General features: G+C 44.6%; 1 protein-coding gene across 2 annotated transcripts in view; it reads right to left on the bottom strand.

The window, feature by feature from the left end:
• Positions 1-25,932, bottom strand: part of cntfr (ciliary neurotrophic factor receptor) — a gene marked incomplete at its 3' end in the record, with an annotated part of 184,829 nt that extends 158,897 nt beyond the window's left edge. For both annotated transcript variants that reach the window (XM_084035433.1, XM_084035432.1), the window contains exon 1: positions 25,692-25,932. The remainder of the gene's footprint in view (positions 1-25,691) is intronic.
• Between the last annotated feature and the right edge of the window lie 422 nt (positions 25,933-26,354).

Genomic DNA, 26,354 nt, shown 5'->3' with positions numbered 1-26,354 from the left:
AAACATGCTGATTTAATTTTTTCTTAAAGATTATCTATTTTTTATTTCATAAAAAACATGCTTTATCTGTGATGTATATCATTATTGAGATATAAAATGACATCATTTGTAATATAAGATTTTGGCCGTATCACCCAGCCCTAACTGGAAACGGTTCTCCATTCCCATTCTTAACTCAGGGGTCGGTGATAAGGGGTAAACAAGAAATGGAGATAAGAAGACTGAGAAAAGGAGAGGAAATTAGGAAAAAATGTGTCAGATGTAGGAAAAGAGGGAATCGGTGGGATAACAAATGCTGTCAAAGTTGGCCAAAGATGGAAGCGATTGATCGCAAGGCCAAGTGGATGAATACCAAGAAAGATCTGAAGAGCAGGAGGGACAATAAGGGAAAAATGAAGACATAAAAGAGGAGCAAAACTGTACTAAACTGGCCTTAACCGGCAATCAAAAGGGAGGGAGGGAGCAAAATCGACAGATAGAGGCAGCGGGGAGGGAGGGCAGAGACGGCGAAATAGTGTGAAATTGACATGAAAATGAGGGGATGCTTGGGGGAAAGCCAGCACGCTGTGACACCTGAGGTTTGTGAGGGTTTAGGGTAGGGTTGGCTCAGCACGATAAGATAACTGCCACCTTATCTGTGGCCGTCAGACCGCTAACACACAAAACACACGCGCCGACAAATCGACACACGTGCCGCTGGTACGCGCACGGCTTCCCTCGGTCAGGGCGAAGCAGCCACGGGCAAAGCACCGGTGGAAGACAGGTGTTTGGGCCCGTCAATGGGCCTGATTCAGATGGCTGTGTGGTTTGCGCTCCACATCTGTGTGTGGTTTTTTGCTTGTGTGTGTGTGTGTGTGTGTGTGTGTGTGTGTGTGTGTGTGTAGTGTACACGTGACAAGGGAAGTAATCATCAAAATCATCCAGGAATTATACTGGTTTGTGAAACATGTGTGTTCTTTTACTATGTGTGCTAGCTGAGGTTTCTCTGTGTCAAATTGACTACCATAACCGTATGATTACAAAAAAAATGTCTTCCTTTATTCATCATGCAGATTACCATGTAATTGATATAGTATTTATTTTATAAAGGGACAGCTTCTATATACCGGCATGCTGTCAATTCGTCTTTTTCTCCTCACAAAGCAGAAGGTGAGGCTTTGCCAGTGGCTGGCCGGTTCTCTGTGACACTGCAGCTCAGCAGCTCAAAGCCGGATGAGGATCGGCAGGGTTTCACTTGGGGGTCATTTCCAGACCAGGCCTCATCGATCCACTCGACGAAGGGAGGCTTCAACCACAGGTGCTTTTCCCATGTGCACATTTCCTTTTCATTGAGAAACCTTTATTTTTCCCGTCATGGTTTCAATGTGCACAATGTGCAGTATCAAGGGAATGAAGTAAAACACAAAAAATGAGTCCGTAGCTTCTTTTGATCCACACTTGCAGCTGGTCACCATAACTGTGATTTCTATTAGAGGTGGTCAGATGTCATCAACCAACCAGGTCAATCCATCGATCCCGGCGCTTTGTTGGCTACCTATTGCAAAGTCTTGGTACAGTTTATACACGATGTGAGTCACACACTGTCTCCCCTGGCTTGTATGCAATCAATGTTTCAATAGTGGGAGGCAGTTAGGGCTGTCGGGGGTAGCAGTAGCAAACACTCGGTCTATATAGAGAAATCAAAGGGTGAGAGGCAGAGAAGAATAAAAAGAGTGAGACCTTTATGATAGAATCAAAGACATGAGAAAGAAGCTGGTGATGGAGCATCTTGGTTCGCATGCCAACACTGATTGCTTATGTACTCTATTTAAAGAGAGCATGGACATAATTAAGAAACACTGGCAAAGGCAGACTACATAATTCAACCGAACCGAACTTGTTGGCGCTTTGCAAAAATGTCCCAACCCGGCTAACAGAAGAGTCGTTTCGCCACTGCGACCGAATAATCAAACAAATACTGTACCCCCGAAGGGGATCAGTGTCGTTTAGATCCCTATTATAGAACGAATCAACATCATGATCCACCGTCATTACTTTGGCAGAGAGTCAGGGATAGAGATTGGATTTTTATACCCTGGTTGCTTTGACGTGAAGGCTGTGCCAGTCTAACGACGGTCATCTCCAGCCATAAACGTTAATTAACAGCCTTAGCTGCTGGACATTCATTTCCTGCTATAGCCGAAAGGGAGGGCTCGTAAAATAAATAAATAAATAAATAGGCTGCGCGTGGGTGTGTCATGCGCGTCTGAGGGTCCGTTTGTGTGTGTGCGGCATCATGTGTGACATTGGTGAACGTCGGCGTGTTTCCAAGGACACGGGCTGATGAAAACTGTCCCAAAGGCTCTTCTGTCCTTTTCTAATGCAGCAATAAGCCGTCAGCACAAACCATAACTAGCTAGTCACACCATGACAACATAATAAAAGGGACAAAGTCAGGTAAAAGTCACACCGTGGCAACAAATGAGTGTGCACACACACACACAACGTAAGGAGAGAGGCACACTGTGACATCACAGAGAGCAGTAAAGGATGCACAGAAAAGTAACAATGACACCATGAGATCACATTACAGCTCCGCGAGGCCACCATGAGGCAAAAGTCATGCGATGACGTCGTAAAGCAGCTGTACATGACCGCGTTGAGATGAAGGTTACACCATGATATAAGAATAGTGCACGCATGGCCGCAGTAAAGCAAGTCACCGTACACTCACGATACACTGGGAAGTGATGGTGTCACAATGACATCATGAAAGCGCTCTAAGGGACGTGAGTCATCCTGCAACAGCATGACACAGCAGCGTGAGGGGATCACAAAGTATGAAATCATATTATGATAGCAGTAAGTGCTGAAAGGCTGATCGATGGAGAATGAATTGATCATTATGCTGATGATGGTCTGTCATTTCAGTCATTTATAAAGCCTTAATGTGAGCTGGTCAAATTCGCTGATATTCTCTACTATATTTATTTTTCATTCAAGTTTCATTCTTTTGAATCAAATTTAAAATGTGTTCATCTGAAAGTGTTACTAAATTATTCTTATCACCACTGGTCCATTTATTGAGAAACGGTGCCTTGCTAGTCTTCCGACCACTCAAGCGACGGATTAAAATAATTGTTGCAGGCTGAACTAGAAGCATTTATTTTTGTTGCAAGCCTTTGTAACATGTGTTGTTTAATTCATCACATTGCACAGCGCTCATACAGCGGTTACTGCCGATAGCAGCCGCAAGATCCAGACTGGAAATGCCGCGAAAACGCGACGCTCGCCCTCCCATTCCCCCCAGGTTTACAGTACTAGCTCTGTCCACACTGTTAGCGTTGTTAGCCCTGTTAGCTGCTGGCTCGGACATGGCCATGTTGGGAGGGGTGTGTGGGCAGGCCATCCTTGGCTGCTGAGGTGGATCGCATTAAACACTTGAATGCTCGCAGTGATTGGCTGTGAGCCAAATCATAAAAAAATGGTCATTATTTTTCTCCATCTGGGCACAAAAAGATCGATTGCATGTATCGTTTGCCTGGAGAGGTTTCGATACTACTTAATACAGGGTTATTTGAGTCAATACCTTAAAGGTATCTAGTACTGATACAGTCCTATTCCTCATATATTAGTGTTACAGTTTTATTTCTGTCTCCACATGGCTGATGGCAGAATGATCACTCCAACGGGCTCCATGCTGTAATGGAAAACAATGAAAGCATTATTTCTAATGGTTGTACTGTTCATGTTACCACCTGCTTGTGTAAATTCTATTTGGGCTGAATTCTCACCAGTGCTGTTGTTTTTAAAATGCGAGCGCTGTGTGGCGAAGCTGGCTAATTAATGAAGATAAAACCCAAACAACGACCGTGCCAGTGATAGCCCCGGCTGTGGAAAACAGAGCTAATGGAGGCAAGCCATAACTCCCTGTTTCCATCTCACTGTCGACGCCCTCCCATCCTCCTCTCCCTTCTCCCTCATCTATCAATCCATTTATCCATGCTGCCTCATCCTCCCGCTCCACTCTCCTCTCTTTCTCCTCTTATCTATATTGTAGGACTCCACCGTTCCAGGCGGGTGTAGTATTTTGACCATGAAGATGTTTTACAGCCTACTCCCCACCCCCTTCTCTTCAACCCCCCCGCCTTCCCCAAACAGAGAGGAGAATAGCCCCCATGTCGGAGTCAAGGTTCAGTGGTTTCTAATTATGTGTTCACTGTAGGAGCCTGGTCAGAATATTTCATATGGACCCATAGGAGAGAGGGAAGGAGGGAGGGATAAACAGAGAGGCAAGAAAGAGACAGAGATACAAACAGAGAGAGGATGAAGAGAAGCTTACAGGATACACAAAGTTAATTTACTGTCAAGGAATCGCATTAGACAGCAGCAAGAAGAAAGTGAAGGTATAATGTATGTAAGTAAAGAGTAGTAAGTGAAATTCTCTGGACGGATTTAAATTAACATCTTAGACTGTCTTGAAAAATTATGATAATAAAATAAGAGAAAATCCTCACTTTCTGACAAATTCTAAATGATGTTGCTAATATTTTAACATTCAACGCTGTGATTTCCAGATAGAATCAGAGCATATTTTGCAGTAGGGATGTCATAATAACCGTTTAACCGTGCTATCAGATAAACAGTTAAAAGACATAAAAAATGAAATCATTTAATTATCATTAAAAAAAAGAAGCCAAGTAAGACACAGAGGAGCAGCTTGTCAATTGATGAAGAATAGCGCTGGTTGACCTTAAAAGGTCAGCCCACCTTAAGTGAGCCTGAGCCGGAGCAGCCGGAGTTGTGGCTAACTTTGGGGCTAACCCCGTTCACAACAGGAGGGACACTTAGCCTGTGTCTTCTAATAATGTCACTGCCGACTTCATACTCACACACAACAACACCGGACACTCACTAACATGACATCGGGCTTGCAACACGTTGGCAGAAACCCTGGCAGAGTATGCCAGGCAGACACACAGCTGACAACTTCACAGCTAAATGAATTGATGCGGTGGAGACTGTTGCAGCGCATACTGCAGCTGGCCATAAACTAGGGATTTAACAGGTTATTGTTGCAGCTGGGCGCATTATTAGACTCGACTGATGAGAGGTTAGCGTCACGTCGCCTTAGTGGTATCGGGTGCGGTTGACTGGTTTTACAAGTATGGAGGACATGACCAGATACTGGTATCGGGTATCGGTATCTTTGGCTCTCTGTTCAGTCAGAGGTCAACGCGGTCAAGACGGCTTTCTGACCAAACAATGCAAGGTTGAAGTGTCTCCAGACGTTGCCTTTTGTTAATTAGGCCGTACAATAATTAGGTAACTTCTTGCAAGTACAGTCCAATGAGGGACACACATACATGGTCAGGAAGACGCACACACACAATGGCTCTTCTTATGGCTCTTAAATGACTGGTGTCATTAATGTTGGTGTGCGGTTGCCAGCTGTAATATTTCCTGTGGTCATTAGACCATCTGGTGGCCTGATTCCTCTCATATCTCCGTCTCTCTCTTCTCTGTGTTGCTCCATCCATGCCTCTCTTTATCTGCATATTTGTCTCAGTGTTTCTATCATTATTATTATTATTTCCACTCACTCTCATCCCCTTGCCGCCCCTTGCAGCCTGTTGCCCCTGGCCACTTCATCAAACCCTCTGTAATGGAAACCCATTGATGTATGCAGCCATTTTGGTGCTCCAATATGTTAATTGGAGAGAACTGGAGTCTAATTTATGGAAGGGTCAACATCCTTTTAAATTAAAGCATTGTCCCTGCTGCTATTATGGTGGCAAATATAACAGAGCACAAAAAGGTTTCACTAAATGGATTCTGGATTTCACAAAGGCTGCTTAAATATCCTTGCATTAACTCTATTTGTATTTGATCAATCTGTCTTTAAATAAATACATGTAAATTAGGGTGAATGAAAAAGGTATTGCTTCGGTCTTTAAGCCCATTTTAAGCCCATTTTCAGGTGTTATGATGCACATGTCAGCTTTGAATCTGCTCTTATTTCGGCCGTGGTAACGCTTGTAGGCTCCAAGATCATCTCTTGCTCACATTTAGACCCGATCAGCCGGACCAGGGGTGGTTCTGACTCAGAGGCAGAGGGGCTGGTCCTCTAATTGGCAGGGGATTGGATTGATCCCCAGCTCCTCTAATCCGCCTATTGAAGCATCCTTGGCCAATATATTGAAACCCCAAATTGCTCCCAAAGGCAGTGTGAGGGTACATGAATGCATTAGTTTAGATCCCAATGGGGGGGTGGCACCTCGCATGGCAGTCTCTGCCGTCATGTATAAATGTGTGAATGTTGACATGTAGAGTGCTTGAGTGGTCGGAAGACTAGCAAGGCACCGTTTCCAATTTACCACATGCTGAGGGGGCCAGGCTCGCATTGACTGAGGTGTGGACAGCATGTGGGCACGGTCCGGACAATCTATCAGATGCAAGTCTCGCATTATCTTCCCCCCACATGGGAGTTCCTCTCCTAATGAGGGAAAACAGGAGGAGAAACCGGGACTGGAGCACAGCTGAGACCCGCTTTCTATGTCCTGTTAAGTTATTGCTGATGAAAACCCAACATTTCCTGATTTTGCTGCTTTAAATAACAACATTAACAGGGGACTTCAGAAGGTCTGAGGCCCACCGTCGTCTCACAAAACCCTGTGGTAAACACTGTACATATTCAATCCACTTTGCTTAGAGCTCAAGGCGACGCATCACAATGACGGCGAATGTAATGATGCCATCAATTTAATCATCCCAGGTAGATGGTGTAATGGGATCCAGTCCCATTTAATGTACAGTTCCATGATGAACTGAGGTCTAAAATCACTCGTGTGAAAACACTTATTTAAAGACAAATCAGCCAACTATATCTTAGGAACATGGGAGCCGAGTTAATCTACAATGCAAAGCCACATGCATGCATGCATACACACACACACACACACACACACACACACACACACACACAGCTAATGAAGGTGTCTAATAGCTCTATCTCAATCCCTGAATCCCCATTCTGAGCTTGTTATGTTTCTTTGGATCAATAACCTCTCAATACGTGTCTCTCTCATCCAGTAACACTGTACGCATTCAATTTGCCAAACATGATTTGTACATGCGATATACACACATGTAAAGATTCTGTGAAAATATAAAGATACATTTACTATGTTTTTTGGGGTAGGGAGCATATCAGAAATGGGTATAAATCAATAAAATGAAACAAGCCGTCTGGTTTGTCAAAGAGAATGTCTTTCACAGGCTTCCTCTGCATTTCAATTAGAGATGCACAGATCAATCAGCTGCTGATCAATATTGGCTGGTTTTCAGCTGATCAGCCATTACAGGTGACCGGTTGATCAGTCTCATATTTCCGTTTTTTTTTATTTCCACACGTGTGCTGCACAGCAGTTGTCCATCAGCACACAGGCTGTAACATCAATGTCTGTAATATTGTAAAATGTAGTTTTGGTGAGAAACTTGAAAGATTACAGTTGTTTGAAGGAATTGTATTCACAGCAACATAAAATATTAGAGAGGAAATTAGGATGTTTCACTTCCTAACACTAGCACTAAGCAGCTTACAATAAAGAGTGACCACACAGATTGTTTTTAATCAAAGCAAATAAAGAATACAATACTGCATTTCCTAATCATCTGTGTTTTTATGCAAATAGTCCCTGTGGACGACAATAACAAATAACACTTTTAGGAAGTCGGAATCGGCCGAGTCGAATCGGTGCATCTCTAATTCCGATTAATATTCTTGGAATCTGCCCTTTTCTGCAGTTAAGACCAACCAACCTCCCACCGCATGTGTGAAGCCAAAACCTGATTGCCTCGGCTTCATACTGCTGATGGCCCCTCGCCTCCTCCGCTCCTTGCATTTTTAATGACTGGAACATCTTTGAAGTACGATGTGTAGCAAGGTAATCTATAAATGTAGTATTATGATGCATTCCCAAATAAAAAGAAGAAATACAGTAAGATAAATGATTGTTAGAAGGCAGACAGGATGTTTGCATCATCTTTGAGGTGATGTTCGGTGTCTGTCACATTTTCTTTTCTCCATGGGAAGAGCGTGATCTTGTTTTGATCCATCTGCTGAACCTTAACCCAACGTTTAGCTGTGACAACTGATTGCCATCACGGCCTCCGAGTTTGAATCTGCCGTTTCATCATCCTTCATCTCTTGAACCTTCTCATAATCATCCCCAGGAGCGTTTATCATCATTGCTGACATGTGCGAAAAGTACAATAAGTCAAAAGAGCCAAAAATAACTTGAGTGAAAACAGTGTCACAATTAAGACACACTGTATCCAAGGAGACAGCAGATTGCTCACTTTCTCAAATATAGTGATTGTGATCCCACCCCATGAAAAAAACATAGAAAGACTATGGTCTAAAAGACTAAGTCTTTGCAACACTAGCATCAACTGTGGGCAGGAAAACTGTTCTTCCCTTTTGCTTTTATCACTAAAATCTATGGTAAACAAAGAGGGTTGTAATCTTCATCCACAGTGCATTCACCTCTGAGACAGCAGCATGTCTGTCTGCTTCTGTCAGGTCCAAATACAACAAAGTGCCCATGTTTTTTTTTTTTTTTTAATTTCCGTTCCACTAGAAGGGCCAAGGGCCTCGGCTTCAAATCTAACAGAAGTATTGGATGTGGTTACTTAAAAGGCAACAAGCAGTAGATAGGTTGTCTTTGTCCAAATATTTGCATATGCGCAATTTTGTCCAAATGTGCAGTATTATGCAACATTGTATTTGTCCATTGCGGCACTTAACCCCAAAAAGGCTATTTATACTCGGTTATAATAGCTTCTGTCACGAGAGGCTGCCGTTTCTGTGAAATGAAAGCCATTCCTGCTCGATGATCATCGTCAATGGATTAGTCATGGCAAACTTCCATGCCTTAACGTACTTCCATTTAATCCAGGGGAAAGTCAAACTGAGCACAAAGGCTACTTATTTTGGCAGCATCCAACGTGTTCCAAGGTTTTAAAAGAGCATCGACGCGGGGGAAACTCCGCCGAGGCCAATCGGGGTTAACTGCTTTGCTTACAGGCACCTCTGTACCAGAGCAAGGATGTATGCATATGAGAAAGTGTGTCCCATTCAAATGGAGGCCAAGAGAAACACTCCATGTCACAAATAAAGGTTTCTGGTACACCGTCTAGTGGAAATGACAGGAAAGATTGGAAAGGTTTCATTCCAAATCTGTGGCATCAACAAAATGTCAGCCTTTTAATTAAGGGAGAAAAGGGGGAAGGAAAACAGCCTTGTTTATAGGTTAATGGCATAGTTTTATGCATTGCACTGTGTGTTTTGAAAGGATTTCATGAGGACACGATGGGCTTTTACACAACAGGGGACAGTGTAATTCTGCAGTTCGTGTGGATACATGAATAATACATACGACCATGGAGTTATAATGGTTTCAAATGACTAGAGCTGCATGCTTCTGAGGTGGTGACTCGATAGTCATTTCAGCTTTAAAAAGAAGATGCATCATCTGACCTCGGTGACATATTTACAGTGTCATGTATTTATATATATATATATATATATATATATATATATATATATATATATATATTAAAGCTTTGTGACAAGGCAAGAACATCCAGTCCAGACCGCCCTCTACTCCCTTTCAGAAGGAGACGGTTTGGACTCCCGACAGTAAAACTGTCAGTGCCCCATGGCAGGGAGCGCACTGCTTTTAAAGGGAATTAGAGGAGCTGATTTGATTGGCCATGATTGATGCCAGCCTCTCACACACCCACTGATAATGTATTCCTCCTAAGCACACTCCGGACGCGTTTCCAGATGTGCCATGGAGTTCCTTCAGCTCCTTAAATAATGCAAACAGTTCCCTACATCTCTCACGCGGGTCTTGTTTTTTTTGTCCAGTGAGATTAAGATAGCAAGTCAGGAAAATATGTCAGTGTAGAGTCCTTTATGTCTTTACATCGTGCAACGCGGCAATGGCAGCTCTGAAAATAGTCCAGAGACGCAAACTGTCCCAATCCGTGTTAATTGAGGCAAGCGGAAAGCAAGCTTGAAGTGTTGGCATTTGCATTGAAAATGAGAAGGATTTTTTGCGGTTTCCTCGACCACTAAATCACTACAAGTTGGGGGGATTTCTACCTCGAGAAGCCGTGACGCTAAATCCAGTTTGGAAGTTCATACTACAAGAGTGAATCTGAGTCAGAAGCTCCACAACACGTCGGGGTACAATGTAAGCACAATCCGTCTACGCCGCTGCAGGCGGGGACTACAGAGCCGCAGTGTGTTTCTGAGCTAATGTGTGTGCTGTATTGTGGGAATCGTATTCCTAATGGGAGTGTCACAGCCCCGGCAGAATCCCTTATACCAGCCTTTTGAACATAAAGCTTTCTAAAAGCTTCTCGCACATGAAAAACGATTGGAGGAGCTAAGTCAAGCACAGCCCCGAGCACAGAGTGCTAATCATTGACAGGAGGGGAACAAATGTGTTTTTATTCCAATAATATTCATAATCCACCCTGACTGAGGTTATCTGTAGTGTGTGTGTGTGTGTGTGTGTGTGTGCATCTACATACATTATATTTAAACAACTCTTTTGTGTACTGTACATCAAAAGGAAATAGCTGGAGCCTTGGGCGCATTAGCAGTTTAATATGAACAATGTCAACCAAGTGAAAGCCGAAATTTGCTTAACATTTCACTTCTTTTATCTGCCTGTTGATTTCAAAGCTCTTTCTGAATGCAATTTTGACCTATTTCTCCCGGGATATAGCTTTTTCAATTTTCTCTTCCGTATTGTTTTGCCGTTTCTCATCGTACAAATTATCTTAAAAATAGCAGCGCTCGATCCCACGACTGGTTTGTCTCACAGCGCAGCTAATTTAGCCATGTGTTGTGACCTGGGAGGCTGAAGCGGTTGATGTGTTTCAGCTCTTAACACATTCCAGGAGATTGAGATGGACATTATTGTCAGAAGTAGGGGGTGATGTGGTGACCAAGCGAACATTTAGTGGGTTTTATTGTCCCTGCGTGAGCTTCTCTCTCAGCTATTTGTCAGTAAAATTTAGTCAAAGCAAAAGCCACCGTGAACTCGGACTCGGAGGAATTCTTTGCATCTCTGTGATGTGGTGTAAATTTATTTGGTCTTAAAACTAGAGCCACAAATAGTTGGGATTCAAACTAATTAACACCCCTCCAGCCATTCAGGATGGAGTGTGCGTGGAGGTCGCGGCGAGCGAACATCGCTGAGAGGACGTTCTTCACTGCGGATGTCGTGGTCATGCAGCATCAAAGCAAATGTGATATGATTCTATTTCATTTCAATTTAAATGTGGACACACCAATTAGAGGGTGAGCAGCTCTAGTAAAGAGTTACGCCTAATTTCCATTTGGTTCCACTCGACTTTCGCTATTTTGTTTTTGGTGTTGTGGCGGTTTACTGACTGTGTCGTGACTTTGTCTTCAACAGGACCCTCGCTGAGTCCTTTCAACCAAACAGACAAACGCCTGCACTTCGTCAATCAAACAAAGCTAACGCCGTAGTTTTGGAGGCTGCCGGTTTTCAAAATCAGGGTCAAGTCTGACCAATCAGTGGTCTGCAGTGTTTTAACTCCACCTTCTAGTGTCAACTAAGAAAGTGCCAGGTAGCAGGTAGCCACACATTTAGTGAACAGAAAGCCGAACAAAAGTACAGCCGTTGCCGTATCGTGCAGCGGAAATGTGGCAATATGTCCTCATCCTCTCTATTTAAAATTATAAGTGGGATCGTTTTTACAAAAATCCACCGTGTAACCAAAGCTTCACTTCCCAAAATACACACTCACACCCATATAGACACATGCACACACCAACTACCATCTTAAAAGGGGATTTCCAGTTTTGACAACTCAATTTTCTGATTATTATAACTAAATTATAGCAGTTAATAGGCATTCTCATATTTCATTTAGGTTTTATGAAAAAAAAATGCTAGTTTGAGGCCACATTACTTCTAAGTAGGCAATTAAAACAAATTGCTTCTGGTAATGGAGAAATATGGCTGCTTTTGATAAGTACCATATGTACTTTTTTTCATTTCAGTCTTTTTGAGCCACCAGCCAATGGACTTAAGCAACAGAGGAGGATAATAAATCATACTAAGACACACACACACTTAAATGGAAATGCCAGCGTGATACACACATACCAACGCACAGAACCATGCATTACACACACACACATGTGCAGTCACACACACGTGCAGGCAGATGTGAAAACACACCCACACGTTCACACAGACACACGCAGCCCGTCAAGTCGAGCATTCCCGAAGGGCTTCAATATGGATTTCACACTTGAGCTAAACCTCCTTAACTTTCCTCAACAATACGCCTGGAGCCGTGTCAGTTCCCCCCACTGCCACTACAAACATTCACTTACTCATTGAAGACAGGCATCCCCCCCCCCCCCCCCCCACCCCCTCCGGTTAGCACACTGTTGTTGGAGGAAAGTCTGAGGAATATTTTAATGTATTAAGCGACATCGTGTATCTGCTTTAATGGATCGAGACAGGAAATGACATGACATATTTTTGTAAGCTGCCCCTCCGACCCCCACTGTTGAGCATTGGAGTGACAGTGTCAAGTGATCCTCTGTGTATAGGAAGCATTTTTTCCTTTTATTTTAAGAGCAGCGGGATGGTTAAAGTAGCTCCATCTAATAGAAAAACCAAACTACCCAAAGAGGGTCTCATGTGTATTAAGAGTCAATAAAGAGTCTAAATTGAGATACTGTGGCATCATTTCCCAGCACAAACCGGCTCCAGCTCCACAGACAATTAAAACGCCATGAAATTCCAATAAAGCCAGACAGAATTCTTACTCCTTTTGAGAATTCCATTAACAAGACACTAAATCTTCCACAACTAGTGGATTAAACATTGTTGGCTTATATGTTGGTCTCTCTTTCACTTGCTCTTTTTATTTTTTTAACTCACTCACATAAACACACAAGCAATTCGATACTTCCCAGACTCCGAGAGGCAGAATATGTGGGACCCTAATGTCCGTGACCAATAATGCATCAGGAATGTGTTGCGAGGAAATCGAGGAATTTGTCATGGGGAGGGAAAAGCGAACGTGTGGCGGGAAATTGACGGACTGTTCAACATGCCTTCACAGTAAAATCTAATCCACTCCTCACACACACACACACACACACACACACACACACACACACACTGCGTTAACGCGAGAACAGGTGTACATGCAAAGAGTGTGCAAACGCTGTCACGCGTATGCAATGTCTGCGATGCCATATGCTCTTCTAATACAACACATGTCCATCCACTGATGGATTTACTATGAATTTTCAATTATCTCGTACGGCTCCTGGTTTGCCCGCCAGAATTTAAAAATCACGATAATGGAAATCTGTGCTGCAGCTATAAAGACAAAACAAAAAAAAGCTTGGACTCCGTCACGCAGACACAGAGGCGTTTCATTAACAAGCAAACGGAACGCCGCTAACATTGGGGTGGATGTGACTAACTTCTGGTCGTGCCCGTCAGCGATGGCACCGCTGCTGGTGGCTGTTGGAAGCGATCATAGTTGCACAGATGGAGCATGTAAAGGTTGCATCTGGAGGAGGGATGGCAGAAGGGCTAGCATGACCGTCGCCTCTGGGCTCTCTGCTGATGGGTCTGTTGGTTTTCAAATGTGGCTTCTCCGGTAAAAAAAATAGACACAGCATTGGCAAACATCACCGGAAGCTTCTTCTTGTAGCGGGGTGAAAAATAGAGGTATTGTTTAACTGTTTGTCGAGCATTTTAAGTTGCACATGTGAACCTTAATCAGGGGTGCAACTGATCCCAAAACTCAGGGTTCTGATTGTATGAAAAGAGTCACGGATCATATCAGCAGGAATAACTGACACCGTTTGCCGCCACTAACCCTATAAAGGTGCAACAAAAAAAGACACAAAAAGCCTCACCCCAAAATAAGTGACGAAATGGTAAAACCCGCAACCAACAACATAATTAAATGACAAGGAGAACAAGACGGCATTTAAATAGTCAGATGATAGCGGCGTCCATGGGATGACAAGGGGAAATAAAAATGAATTAAAATACATATCCCTACAGAATGGCATCGCAGTGAAACAGATGGGGTGTTCAGCTGGTGTTTGGACCAGCGGTTATTTTTTTAACCACCAGGCATCGGTTTGTTGGCCGAGGAACTGTGCAGCCACTTTGCCACACTCCATCTGGGTTTTGGCGTTTGCCGGTGTTGTTGCCGTATTGATAATGTTGCTTTGCCGGAGGACCTCGATGTCAGGGAAACATGCTCCTCCAAGGTGACCCTTACGGTGACATCATCGACCTGTCCTGGGCATGCAAATACACAGCGATACCAAAACATGATGGATGCAAAAAAGGACAGAGACATGCACGAACCCATTCAAAGTGTGTGAGAGTATTCTACTTTAAATCCTTCCCGATAAGGGACTATTTGGAACTCTGCCTCCGAGTCAAAGATAGGTGGAGTGTTATCGCTCTCTTCCCTCTTTCACACTCACATGAAACAGGAGGGCATTCTGCATCCACCGGGGGAAACACACAGGATATCTTAACTCCGACGGACTCGTGGGTGTCGTGTGCGTGTAGGTGATACAATGCATGCTTGCACGTGTGTGTCACCGCGGCAACACTGCACACGCACTCCCTCACACCGATTATAGCAAACTGGTGATGTGTTGACCTTAAAAATGCCGCCGCTGCATTTAGCCCACGCCTGCTCGTGCACGTGTGTGTACTCCAGCGTGCACGGCTGTTGACTGTGCCTCGTTTCATGCGTCTCCTTAGCCACAGGTGACAGGGAGATGCTGACACTGCTTACAGAGAGACACAGTGCGAGAGGATGGGTTTATTTTTATGGCTTTTTTTCAGACACACAAACACACACAGGAAGAGAGACAAACAAGAATGCCACATAGCTGACACACAGAGACCAACATGCCCACAAACAGACAAATAAACATGCCTGCACACACACACACACACACACACACACACACACACACACACACACACACACACACACACACACACACACACACACACACACACACACACACACACACACACACACACACACACACACACACACACACACACACACACACACACACACACACACACACACATCTGGGAGGAGTATGGGACCTTGGGCACTTCGCCAAAGTAAACAGGGGAAATTGCCAGCCCTGACATTTTTTTGGTGCGGAGCGAGGCTTCTCAAGGTGACAGCTTTCACTGGGTGTTTGTGGGAGATGTGGATTGGTGCTGCTTAACAATCAACACACTGTCGCTCGCCGCCTGCGTGTGAGCGTGGCGCGTGCGCGCGAGGTGGAGAGCGTGCACACGCGTGTGTTACAGCTCTGTGTGTGTTTTGCGCGTTGTGTCGTGCTAGACAGGGTAGAACATTGTCTTTTGATTGCATCTGCAGCAAAATATGCCGTTTCACGCACGACTTTCTCCAAAAAAACAGACCTAAGCTGTGCTATTTCTTTATAAAAAGTGACTACACAGAAACAGACATTTGTTTTAAGACAAAGATGCCAATTGTCCCTCCATCCATGCTGCGGTTTTGTTTTGTTGGCTTGCTTCACAGCATGTCTCAAACGAGTTCAAAGCGGACGCGAAATCAACCTGTTATTTGAACAAAGTAGCAATCAGTCCGTAAATTAAAAATCAAGACTGCGCGGACAGACTTTGCAAGAGCAAAAAGCGAGCTTCAAGACCGAGCAAGGACCGACTTGTGAATATAATTGACGTGTTGAAGGTGCAAAACGAGTGATGCCTCTAAATGTAAGAGCACTGTGAGGCTTCCTGTGGTTGCTGCCTTCACAGCTGTACGTGTGTAAAAGCACCGTTTTGTATCTAGAACAAAAGTGACAGCGGAGTAAAATCAATTTTGTTTGACCTTAAAGCAAAAGCATTATCCTGTGAGACTCGGGCTACCTCTCACATTTTACCCCGTGTGTCTTATTGAGCCATGTTATCAAAAAAAACCTCAACGGCTCTGACATATCTGGAAAAAAGGAATTTCTTCTGACTGGTTACAACTCGTTTGGTCTTAATCTATACGATAATAACGTACATTTCTTTACAATTGCATGTGTTTGTGCTTTTTCCACTCTCTCTATCATACAGCGCTGGTTTACAGAAGATACCTCAATCTCTTTTCTGTGTCTGTTGATGTCTTTCGACAACACAAAGGAACTGGTTATGTAAATAATCCCTCTCCGTTCCCCGCCTGTCTTTGTGTGAGTGTGTGTTAGGAAGCAACACCGTAGATGATGCCACTCCTTTCATCATCCCTTTTTGCATGAGGTTGAATGACTTAAACGCAAAAAGAATAATGTGAATATTTTCTGCATGCGTTTGTGAGAAAATACACTAATTAACACGAATGCTTACTTTTGAATACAAGAGTATGGACACAAATTAAAAGCTAATTTAAATTGAATCCTAAAAAAGGAAAAAGAACAACCTCTTTTCACATAGATTCTTTCCAAGTTTGACTTCTTTAAACTTGGACTGAGAAAGGATGAATTACTTCACCAAGGCCTCTCCTTCCTTCACATTTAGCATGAGGGTGTGAAATAAATCAATATCATAACAATCTTTTTTTTCCCCAGGTATCTGCTTGCGTCCCGCCCAGCTGTTCAACACTTAGCTATTATTTACGCACAGCAAATCCCCCTGTGGGCTTGCGTGATGGAGCTGGACGGGGTTGCTAGGCGATTTGTGATACAAGTTTCTATTTAAAGGAACACAGGGGGACGAACAATTCTGGAAATAAATTAAGATGGAGTGAGAATATCTGGAATCATCGTGTTTGGGTTGGTGAAGGGATTATTCCTCCCTTTTAATGCTGTTTATTTTCTCCTGTCTATTGACCTTTTCCTTATTTTGTTCTGGCTAAATCCCCTGACAAGGTAACCCCCCCTGCTTCCCCCCCACTGTCTCTTTGGTTCACCCCACATGTTCTCTCCCCCATTTCCCCTTTTTCTTTCTAACTCCCCACTCTTTCACTCTATCCCCCTCCCTCCCTCTCTTCTCTATCCTCCTCTCCCTCCCTGCAGTAGCCACCCAATAAAGGATGTTGTTAATATCATTAGGCAGACTTCCTCCAGCCCAGCGCCCGGCCCACTCCCTTTCAGCCATAATCAAGCGTGCACACTAACTATCAAAGGAGACATCGCTAATAAACTACCACAGCGGAGCGGAAAAACACACACGTACACTCCGGCGAGGAAAAAAAAAAGTTTGCCAAGTGTGGTGAGATAGATGTGTGCGTGTTGGAACCGAGGGGGTGGGTGGGGTTGGGTGAGTTGGCGCGGGTTACCCAGACAACACTAATAAAGTATCCTCCATAGGCTAGCACAGTCTAATGCAAATCTGCCACTTAAGTATACCAAATTAATTGGGGTTGAGGGAAACGTACACAAGCAGACATAGCTAATAAAGTGTGCCCTGAGAAGAGGCAAATACTGTCAGTTTACTGGGTTTAAATGGGATGGGGGGGGTAGGGGGGTTAAGTCATTTGCTGTAAATCATCCCTAAAACGGGAGCACATATTGTCGGCTGCATAGCTTGAAAGTGTTCTCCTCTGACAGCTGAATGCTACAGTGCATATATCACCAGTTAAATGCGGTCTAAAGGGAATCCGTGATGCAACACTCTGAGCAATGAGCACTACTTTTAAAAGGAGGAGAAGAGGGGCGGGAGGACAATGATGAGGGGCTGCTAAAAAGGGGCGCTTTAGAAAAAGGATCCCATGCAAGGCAATTATCCGTCTAAATAAATAAAAAGAGGAAGAGTAAGTATTGTCATTTTGATTGTGGAGAGGCAGATGAGACGGTCCCTGTTGCAAATGCCTTGTTTGAGTCATTTTCCTTGAGCTTTCTGATAAACATTTTGCTTGTCAACAACCTGTCTGACATCTCCTTTCTTGCTCCGGCAGACTTCCTTGTAGTGGCCAGTGCTCAGTAATCACTAATACAACGTTATCAAAGTGAAACAATGCTTGAAAATAAACTTGGATAGCTAAGGGTTATTCAGTTGCTGCTAGATGGCACCAAATCCTACACAGTGGTTGAAAATGCAGCAACCTGCAGTACAACTGGTTTGCCTGAATTTATGGAAATATTAAAATACGATTATGAGTCAAAACAACCACAGCATCCCTCCATTAGCCACACCTGCTTATCCACATTCACACATACAGGCAACAGAGCTGCCAACTGGCCTAACCTGTACGCCTTTGGACCGCGGGAACAAACTGGAGCACCCGGAACCTTCTTAACACGAGGCGACGGTGCCAACCGCGACCTCACCGTGCTGCCTTTTATTTTGATACCAAATCCAGGATGACGTGAATTTGAATAAAGATTTACCACAACAGTACTGCAACCTGTTTTTGACACAAATCAGTCCATTGAATTGTAAGTTAAGCTTCCTTCCTGTGCACGTGAACAACCACTGGGAATTTCCAATGTGATGTGCCCTCTACTGAGCTCCACTGTCATGCTTTATTTATCCCGTTCCCTCTGCACTGTAATGGAAATATAAAAGGGTGCATTGATTAGTGTTTAAGGATCAGGCTTTAATAGATTAAAAGCCCCCGGCTCTGAGAGAGGCACTCCCTCTCTCTCACTCTCTCACACGCAGTCACACACACACACACACACACACACACACACACACACACACACACACACACGCATAAAGTTAAGCTTATATACACATCAATAAGCAAATATATGGACGGATATGGAAAGGGATGTACATAAGCAGTTACATACATGTACAGACAACAACTTCACGCACTTGGGCAAAGATATTGGATGGACGATCTATAAAAACACACACACACACACACACACACACACACACACACACACACACACACACACACACACACACACACACACACACACACACACACACACACACACACACTGTACATCCGGCAGTGTCAGTGCCACACACACCATGCAACCGTGAATACAGGATAAGCGATAGACGATATATATATTCAGTCGAGATACATACATATATCTGAAATATCACTGAAATGAAGTGAGAGCCCTAATGTTGATTTTCCAATGGATGGAAAATGCATTCATTTTTAACGTATTGCATTATTAATTATGTGGCACGATCCCAGAACATGGGGATGGCAGGTCTCAATTGGAGATTTTTTTTTTTTTTAAAGTAGAGAGTGTCCTTAATGTCAACAAAAAGCTAATTTCAGTTAACTCTTGTGTTTTTTGGCACACACTTGATAAGATAACTGCAAGATGGTTTTTTGCCTGTAAATCTGCCGTTTTACCAGGGAAACTGTGATACAGGTATTCATGTCTCTCCTCATTGCATTTCATCTCATACCTCTCCCTCCATCTGTATTCCGCGCCGTGACCACTGTCACATCTCCGAGCGTCGCCTCGACTCCAAACCTGTCCAACATGTCCCCCGTCATTTTCTCTAATCTTTGCACCTCTTCCTCTTCCCTGACCTCAATCACGCAAGTGGCCATAATGATGTTAGGCTCCCCCATGCGCTCACCAACCTCCTCTGTTTGGTGCCCATCCTCCTCTTCTCCTCCCGGTCTTCTGCATTGAAACATTGTTTTTTACATACCGATCACAGCCATGTCTATTGACAGCCTTTCCTAACTGCTAATTCCACTCCCTTCACCTGCCCGCCTCCTCCCATAGCTTGTAGTCTTCCTCTCCCATATTTGACCGCAATCATGTTCGGCATTAGCCTCCAGCAGGCCCATCTGCTCCTCTCATTGCCTCCTGTCTTCTGCCGCCATCCTTCTAGTCATACCCGATGGTGTCCTTCAGTAAAACGGTCTTCTGCTCCATAATTGAATCTCCTAAGTTCTTCTACTTTCCTTGCTCCTCTCCTCTGACCGCAATCACTTTTGTTGTTAGCCTCCACCTGACCTTTCCAGTTGTCTTTCAGGTCCTCCTGTCTCTTTTATTCCCTCCCTCAACAAGTCACATATGTTGCTAGCTATGCTCAGCCTCCCCCCTGTCCTGTCAGCGCATCAGTGTTCGCTGTATTCTCATATTCTGCCTCAGGTGAAAGCGTTCTCTGTTGTTTGACTCAACTTTTCATGTCACTCCTACTGACCCCTGTGTCTCTCCCCTCCCTCGGGAACGACCAAAATCTTGTCTGCTGTTAGCGACACCCGACCTCTCTCCTCGTCTCACTTCTTGAGTTGCCAGCTTTCCTCTCATGTCCTGTAACTCTCCCCGACAGAAACACATCTCTTCACTGGCCTCGTCTGACACCTCGTCTTAGGAGGATGCAGGAAACAGGCATCGTTTCACAGCATGCACTTTTAGAGTGGGTAACTTCACACCAAGTAGGTCACAATTCAAATGACCCTTTTCTTTCCCAAAACACAAAAAAAAAACATCCTCTACACTGGCAGTGATTTATTTCTTGTTATTTGGGAATAAATAAAAGAACTACAGCATTACCAGTCATATGGATGATAGATCAACGAGAAGACCGCCACCTACAGAAATGTATCAACGGAAAATACAAGCGAAAAAGAAAGTTATTAAAAACCAAAACTTACGGGAGCTGCTTTTCAACGAAAGCTGTGCATCGTTTCAAAGAAAACACTCGGCTGATCTGAAATGATTAATGTATAGATCCAACTATAAATGTCTCGTCTTTGCAGTCATACTGTGCAGCCATGCACTTCTTCAAAAAGGGAGCAGGTGATTGTGAGCATAATTGCTTTTAGTCCAGGTTAAGGCCACATTCGGGTCCTTTCTTACAGATGAGCGGCCGAGTGGGTAAAAGTTAGCATTGAGGCGATTTCTGAGCACTAACATGAATGCTACTTGGCCAAAAGAACTTGAGAAAAAGAACAAACCTGTGAAAAAAACACTAAATCCAATATTAACGCTGATTTAGTCAATTCAGCCAATTTTAAAAAGGTGCTATACAATGTATCAGTTGTCAGTTTATTTTGCTGGTCTGTACACAAACTAGCACCAGCAGAAGTGTGAATTTTCCCAAAGCAAAAATGGTTTGCTCATTCTTTCTATCAGATGGTAATTATTACTTCCAACATGTGCTGTGAAACAATGGCACGAAACTTTAAAAAAAACAAAACATATAGTAAGTTAGTCTATTATACTGAGCAGTAAACAAACTAACAATATAGATGGATACTGTATACGGGCCTGTAGTCTGGAGGCTCATTACTCTGCTTCTCCTCAAGATGCACTTAAACATAGAGTTTGACTCTTAGGGTTACAATAAAAATATTGATGATGCAGACAAACACAAGTTGAGCCACTAGCACACACATTAAGTTGACAGACATGAAGGCCGATTGACAGAATATAATACGAATGAGAAAAAAGAGCTACTAACACACAAGCAGACAAGCTCACAACCACGGGCAGCCAAGACTTTTTCCATAATGGAAGGTCCTGATGCATAATATGTTATGAGTTATGGCATTAGAGTGTTTTATGGCTTCTCCGTATTAAAAATGTACAAAGAAAGCACTAGAGTTCTCTCGGATTACCAAAATAATTACACACGGAGCCCCCCGGAGCCAGATCTTCCAGCCCAGAGTGGAGAGAGGAAATCATTCTGAAATGTGAATCTCTGAAATACATTGGGACCGAATCTCTCTCTCAACAAAATGTTTTCCCACCCTTAGGTGCATTTAGATAAAAGCACACAACAAGTGGCATATCTAACTAAAGAGAGAGTGAGACGGGAGCTGTGCATTGCAGAAGAGGAGCCGTTTGCAGGCTTATTGTGTACAACGGTGTGTTTCACCGAGGCGTGTAACATGTCCATGATGACATGTAGGCGTGGAACAGCTGCACAAAAGTAAATCTGCTTATGAAATTTAAATAATCTTGAATCCTTCATGAAATCAAATTAGGTTTGTATGGAAAACCTGCTTAACATTAACAAAACAACAGACGTTTCTATTGCTACTAATAAAGTGATGTTTGTGAGTCCAACGAGCTGAAAGAAAGAAGCCTGCGACCTTCACAGCACCATTTCCTACATCGCTCTTTGCTAATAAAAGAGGCTTCAGAAGCACAACCCTCCCCGTGCCCTCAAGTCACCGTTTCATTTCCAAGGCAAGTGTACGACCTCCCTACCTCTCCCCCTCCCTCTCCACACCGGCTTCCAATTTGTAGCCTTTGTGTACGTTACAGCAGTGAGATTCACACCCGCCCCCCCTCCTCTGATCAGGCCCACGCTCGGACATCTGTCCGAGGATGTTTACCCAGTCAGTAAGTATGTTAGGGGAAATATTATCCTAGTTTTACCTTACCTTTCTTCTGTCTGAAGCATAAACACCAGCATTGCGAGGTGGGGATGGGAGAGGCAGAGGGGGGGGGGGGGGGGAGTTTAGGGAAGGTAAGTGGACCTGAGAGAGTAAAAGAGAAGGGTGAAGGGTGGTGAAGGCTGGGGATAGAAACAGAGAAAAAACTGGATTGGAAGATATATTAGGAGATAAAAAGGGGAAGCCCGAGGGGGGGGGAGAGGAATCAGTAAAAGAATGGATTATGTGGACGAAAGAAAGGAGAAAGCCTGGGGAGAGAAGAAGAGAAGTCCAGAAGTATCTACAGTTGAAACAGAAAACACACAAGCTTTGAGTAATAGTCTCTTAAATAGTAAAGTGACAGTTAATCAACCCTGACACCACTTCTCAATCAATTTGGGCTCGAGACAGTTCGAGAATCACTTTAAAATTCCACTACTGTCTTTTTCCCCAATCATCAGAGGCTCCAATTTCAGGACTTATCATTTCTCAAGGTTAAAATACTAACTTCTTTCCTCACTCAACTGAGAAATTAATTTCTTTCCTCTTTTGCTTAATAAGAACGCGCAGAAGTTTGAGCTTCAGGGTCAAAAGGCTAGACTGCTTTCGCTGGTCTTTTAAAAATCCATATACATGCGTGCTTGTCTGCTGGTGTACGCAGACGGGCAGATGATTACCGCGCACGCACACACACACACACACACACGCATTTCTCTCTTTGTCTCGTTATCTCTTTATCTCACACACACACACACACACACACACACACACACACACACACACACACACACACACACACACACACACACACACACACACACACACACACACACACGCATTTCTCTCTTTGTCTCGTTATCTCTTTATCTCACACACACACACACACACACACACACACACACACACACACACACACACACACACACACACACACACACACACACACACACACACACACACACACACACACTGGCCTCTTCCCGTCTGGTGTTGCTTCCAGTCTAAAACCAAACCATGTGTGGGAGCTATCCTGTGCTGGCCTAAACTGTATGCCCTGCTGGTGCAAGGTCCCTCCATTAGAGAGGACTGGAAAGACATTTACTGCCCGTCTTTCTGCTCTGTGTCTGTCTCTCTCCCATGTGCCCGGGCTTTGTCCTGCTCTGTGTGCTTTTGACAACAAGTGTTTTTGCCCCCGCTTGCCTTTTTCATCCTTTCTTGTTCGCCAGTTCACCGTTTGCCTGTTTCGCGTGCCGTTTCTATTCGCATCCCTTTCTCCGTCTGTCTTTCTGCCTGTCTGTCTAGCTGTCTTTCCCTCCCTTGAACTCTTTTTGTCAGTCTGTCTATTTGCACCCCCACCACCCCCACCCCTCCTGCTCCACCACCAACTAGGCATGAAAACGGTGCTCCATTAGGAGTGCCTGAACTAAGCCCAGTCTGACACACACTGCTTTGATCAGCCGTGAGCCGGGCTAAACACCCTGCTAAACTCCCAGTCTGAGGTCTGAGGAGGGGGGGGGTGTTGAGGGAGAGCGAAAGTAGCGAGAGTAAGCGAGAGATGGGAGCGCGGCGATCAAAACGGAGAAATGAGATGGAGATGGAAACACAATAAAAAGGGGAACAGACTGAAGAGAGGGGAGCTCGATTTCCCAAGCTGTCCTACAGTATCCCCCCCCCTCGTTCCTGTCTTTTATCACATTTTCCCTGGTTTTCTTTTTTAAATCACCTAGCGTTCTATTGTTCCCCCCCCCCCCACCACAACCTCTAGGTAGCCTCTAAAGTGCATCACTAACAATCTCTGCAGGTGCATAACTCACAGAAGCACACAGACTGTAGTGAAGCGAAAAGAACTAAATGTGAAAAACACAATCGGATCAGATGCCTGAATATTTGGAAAGTCCCCCGACAAATCTTAAAAGCATCTTCCTCAGAGGGCAACTTGACTGTCTTGTTAAAATAAATGTAGTACCCATTCCAACACGCACACACACACACACACACACACGTTGTCTAGGAGGAAAAAAAACGAGCCCATAAGGAGAAGATATATAGAGACCAGACCTCCATAACTGACAACAGAAAAAAAAGAGCCAGAGCTTTCCACATTCAGGCAGGCAGATACTAAACCAGCAGCAGCAAAAGGACAAAAAGCTCCCGTCTTTTTCTCCCAAGGAGTGAAGAGAAAAGGGATTTCCGCTCAGTGCTAATCAATCAGGCCGTGATAATGGCTCCCATGCCTAGCTGTCGACTGGAGGGGTCAAGGCATCCCGTGACCCAGCGCCCAGGGCCCAGGGGCCAAAGCCCCTCTCAGAATAGCACCCCAGGACGGAATCCCCGGGCTAATTGTCCAAGCCAGTGTCAGCCTTTTCAATGCCCCCCCTCTTACCCTCCCCTCCTTCCACTTTCTCCTTCATTCCTCTCCCTTTCTTCTCCCCCCCTCCCCTCCCTCCCAACTCTGCGATCCCCTCTCTTTCTATGGAACTGAGGAATCTACTATGTATACCGGCATGTACCAGCGTGGGGGAGAAAATGAGATAGAGAGCGAAGAGTTGGATGGGTGGGGGGGGTAGAGCTTAGGAGACGTAGAAAAACAGAGAGGGCTGCGGACACGGAGAAAAAGTTAATGAAAAGACAGAGACGGGAGAGGATAGTGTGAAGTGGGAGAGTGTGTGTGACGGAGAGAGATCAGAGGCAGCAACAAGAATGAGCAGGGAGGGAAGAGAGAAGGGGGGATGAAACAGACAGCGAGTCGGTAGGACTCCAGAGACAGATACAGTTGGACAGAGGAGGACAGACAGCGATGCTATACCCCCCCAACACATCACTCATATCACTGGAACAGAGTGCTGAGCTGTATCCTCTTCCATCTGCATACCAATCAGATTCTATTAATCACAGCCAGAGCATCTTTAGAGAATCTGCTCAACATCAGTACGGCTGACCACCACAAAGCAGCCGGCATGCACGTTAAGACCGAGAGGACACACACACAGACACACACACACACACAGAGGTAAGCACAAGAGTCCGAAGCGGACCACCACTCCAGCTCCACGCAACGGGCATTCCTCTCATTCCAAGCGCACGCTGCTAATTAACAGCGTTAGATCCCACAGACAGAGGGACGGATTGATGGAGAGGTATCCCGACGTTGGACCAGCACCTCATCTCCACTCTCTTCTGTCAACCCCCCCACCCCCTCACAGTCCTTTCCATCCAACTCCCCTCCCTCAGTCCCTGTCAGGTCCCGATCAGACAGCGCTGAAGAAGTCCAAACATTTTTTTTAAAAAATAATGAAAATCAATTGGCTACTCACTGGAAACCTCCTCTTTTTGTGTCTGTGTTTCTTTTCTTTTTTTTCTGATCTGTCACTCCTGTTATCCTCTTCTCCGCTGTAGCGAGGGGAGTGTGTCTATCCCGGCGTGTGTGCGGTGTCAGTCCGATAGAGGAAAGTTGCCGACTGCGTGCATGAACATGCGTGTGTGAACGGGTGCGTGCATGAAAGAGAGAGAGAGAGAGAACGAGAGAGAGAGGGAGGGAGAGAGAGAGAACGTGTGCGCCTGTCTCTGTGTCTCGCACTGCTCTGAGTGAGCGAGCTGAGGCTGTTTTAAACAGGCTGCTCTCCCCATGTGACCAGCCCAGCCACAGGCAGGAATACATTACCGACACACACACACACACACACACACACACTCTCTCTCTCTCTCACTCTCTCTTGCCCATACACACACCGTGTCCACAGTGCACCCCCTAGCCACCGCTTAGGGTAGTGGAGGGAACAGCACACACACACACACACACACACACACACACACACACAGCACGTAAACCCACATTCTCACACGGGGGAGAATATGACAGTGAGTTTGCACTATGCGAGTGTGCACACAAACAACGCGCGTGGACACGATGTTGATACCCTCCACCAAACTAAAGAGCATCACAGCAGACACAAATACATCTAACACAATTAGGAGAC

The sequence above is a fragment of the Eutrigla gurnardus genome (genome assembly GCF_963514095.1).
Source record: "Eutrigla gurnardus genome assembly, chromosome: 19".
Classification (NCBI taxonomy): domain Eukaryota; kingdom Metazoa; phylum Chordata; class Actinopteri; order Perciformes; family Triglidae; genus Eutrigla; species Eutrigla gurnardus.
The sequence above is the reverse complement of the archived record's forward strand: the minus strand, read 5'-3'. Positions and strand labels throughout refer to the sequence as shown.